Below are 3,372 nucleotides of genomic sequence, written 5' to 3'. Positions count from 1 at the left end.
GCCAGCTTGTGACCGTTATTCCTGGTCGCTCCTGGCAGTGCTCGCGGGAACAGGGACTCCCCCAGTGCCTGCTGATCCCCCCTGACTAGTTTATAACAGGCCACTAGATCCCCCTCAGCCTTCTCTTGTGGAGGCTGAACAGGTTCAGGTCCCGTAGCCTCTCCTCGTAGGGCCTGCCCTGCTGCCCCCGATCATGCAAGTGGCCCTCCTCTGGACCCTCTCGATGCTGTCCACATCCCTCTTGAAGTGCGGCGCCCAGAACTGGACGCAGTACTCCAACTGTGGCCTGACCAGTGCCGCATAGAGGGAGAGGATCACCTCTTTGGACCTGCTCGAGATGCATCTGTGGATGCATGACAAGGTACGGTTGGCCTTCCTGACTGCCTCCCCACACTGCTGGCCCATGTTCATCTTGGAGTCAATGATGACTCCAAGATCCTTTTCCACCTCTGTGCTGACAAGAGGGGAGTTCCCCAACCTGTAAGTATGGTCCCCAACCTGTAGTCTTCCCCAGGAGACTCCTTGGGCAAGCTACAGACTTCCTTTTTGCCACAGTAATACTCTGAACAATGGGGTGCCTATCTTGGGTGGAGCCTCCAGACAGAGTGTTCTTGGATGAAGCTATAGCAGAGAAAGGACGCCAGTGGCACCCAGAAAAATTTCAGAGCTGGTAGAAGGGACAGAGTCAGCCTGTGCTGGAAAGGGGATTCCCATGAACCCCAGGCTGCACCTAGCATGTGTTGCTAGCAGGGAGTGCTGATGGCTCAGAGCCCATAGGCCATGCTTAGGCTCTGCTCAATCCCTAACCCTAGAGCAGGGGTTTTCACCCTTTTTGGATCAGTGTACCCCTGGCGGCCAGATGCAGAGCAGTGTACTCCCAGCAGCAGGGTGCAAAGCAGGGCTGGGGAGGAATGCGGCTGATTGAGGAGTGGTGGCAGCTGCCGCGCAGGAGCTTCTGCCTCCTCCTGCATATGACCAGGAGGGCTGTGCTTGCATGGCAGCACGGGATGGTGCGTAGCAGCGCTCCATCCTCGCCAGCACATACCCCCTAGGGCCTTCTCAATACCCCTAGGGGTAGGCGTATCCCCAGTTGACAACCCCACCCCAGAGCACTGCCCCAAAAGGACAGTTGGATGAGTTTCTGGGGTGCTGCAGAGCTTCATCTCCTGGCAGGCACAGGATGGAGCCAGTGAAAGGGATTCAAGGAGCGAAAAGGATGAGGGCAAAAGCAGGAAGGAGTTGCTGCTCCTTCAGGCAGATGCCAAGAGAGGAGCTCTAAACTTCGACTAGCTGCAGCTGTTAATCAGTGCAGTCCCTGAGCAGGGACAGAAGGGGCTATTAAGAGAAGAGAAGTGGCAGGACGAGTCTGGGGATCTCAGTGCAGTGGAAGTAGCAGAGCTAAGAGCCATGAGAGGGAAAGCTACCCAGGGTGCAGGAGAAGGCTGTTTTGCCAGTTAGCTTGGGGTAGGACTATCCTTACTTTCTGGGAAAAGGGGAAAAGGTTACCCTCCCTCCCCTGGGAACTGCTCCCATATGTGACAAACCCAACACATACTGAAACCCACTGCCCCTCCTGGGATCTAGCAGTGTCCACCTCACTTGCCTTACATAGCACAGGCTGACCCACTCCCAGCCTACTGCCCACAGTCACCCTTGCCCCCTTCCCTGGCCCCTTTGCACAGCAGCCCCTGGTTACTAACCCACATGCTTTCCACGGGTCACTCTGCCTATGGAATTGTTCCATCCAGGCATGAACAACGCATGCCTCCGGAGGCTGGGGGGGCACGGCAAGTGCCTGCAGGCAGCAGTGGTGATGCAGGTGGTGAGGGTAGGTTGAGCGGGGACCACCCACAGGCAACCACAGCGGTGTTAGCAGCAGGGAGCAGGTAGGGTGGTGGCGAGCAGCAGGCGACGAGCAGGGACCGCCTGCAGCCGCCATCCATGCTGTTGGTGGTGGCGAGTGAGGACTGCCCACCGCTGCCGGTGGCCATGTGGGTGGTGGGGGAAAGGGTGGCAACTGCCCTCAGAAGCCAGTGGCAGCTTCGACAGCAGCCAATCTCAGCAGCAGTGGAAGCAGCAGAGACGGTGGCCATGCCCCCCCCCATGCATCGCCTATCTATCCAGGGCTAAGTGGGCCAGAGAACTGGGGGCTCCTATACACGTGTAAGGAGGCTGCTCCAACATACTGTAATTACAGTGCATCAGAGCAGACTCGATTAACTGAATCTGGTGGAGCAGGGTAATTGCCATGCTTCAGCAGACTCCAGTATCACCTGTATCAGCAGCCCCGTGCTGAAAAATGGTGGGAGTTGTAGAACCTTATGGGCACTTGACATCCAAGTTTCTGCTCTATGTTTCCTGCCATTGCAGGGTCAGTTTCACCTCCAAAGGGCTGGTCAGGTTCACAGCTTGGCATGTCCAGAAGGAGCAGAATGTATGCTTACCATCTCCTTGCTCTCCAGAGCTGCAGTGTACTGGTCAGTTTTCCAACCCTCAATAAAGGCTGTGCCTACATATGTATTTATGTGTGCCTAAGCTTAACACACCTTTACTTAAAGCGCATTAAAGTGATCTGGGCGCGCATCTACAAGTGGACACACTACTGCGCATTAAGATACATTAAATTTAGGTATGAATAGCTAAGTCGCATTAGCAAACATGCAGATACACTAATGCACATTAACACAGTGTGTATCCATTGATGTACACCATGCTAACGTGCATTAGCACATCTATACATGCGCTAATGCAACTTAGCTATTCGTGCCTAAATTTGAAACCGGCTTTATACAGGTTTCCAATTTAAGCTTACATAGCCCTAAATTGTGATTTTTAAGGTGCATTAAGCATGTACACATCTAGACATGTGCCCTTAATGTGCCTTAAAAATGGTGGTTTTAGACTAAGTCCGCTTAAAAGATGCACATATAGACACACCCAGAGTGTTCATCTTCCTGGCTATTTTTTCCCTGTTCAAGAATCTCTGCCAACTGGCATGCTACAGTATGGCAGCTCATGTCTCCATGACCTTGGCACTGGAAAGGTGCCCCCTTGAGCTGTGTTTTGTGCTCCATGAGTCCAAGAAGAACATGGCCAAGGAGGAAGAAATAAGAGAATCCCTAGAGGATAGCCTTCTCTGAGACTCTCTGAAGACTATCTGACTCCACTTTTGAGCCAGAGACACAACCAGCAATTGGTAGGAGTAGATAGTCCTGAGGACCTGGGATGACAACCAGTGACAACAGAAGGGCAGGATAAGCAGGACCACCTTCCTCAAGATCTGCACTGATTCATAGATTTACAGACATTAGGGATGGAAAGGACCTCGCAAGATCATCGGGTCCAGCCCCCTGCCCAAGGGGCAGGAAGTCA

This window comes from Gavialis gangeticus, unplaced genomic scaffold (assembly GCF_001723915.1).
Source record: "Gavialis gangeticus isolate Ggan-Ray unplaced genomic scaffold, GavGan_comp1, whole genome shotgun sequence".
Classification (NCBI taxonomy): Eukaryota; Metazoa; Chordata; order Crocodylia; family Gavialidae; genus Gavialis; species Gavialis gangeticus.
The sequence above is the reverse complement of the archived record's forward strand: the minus strand, read 5'-3'. Positions refer to the sequence as shown.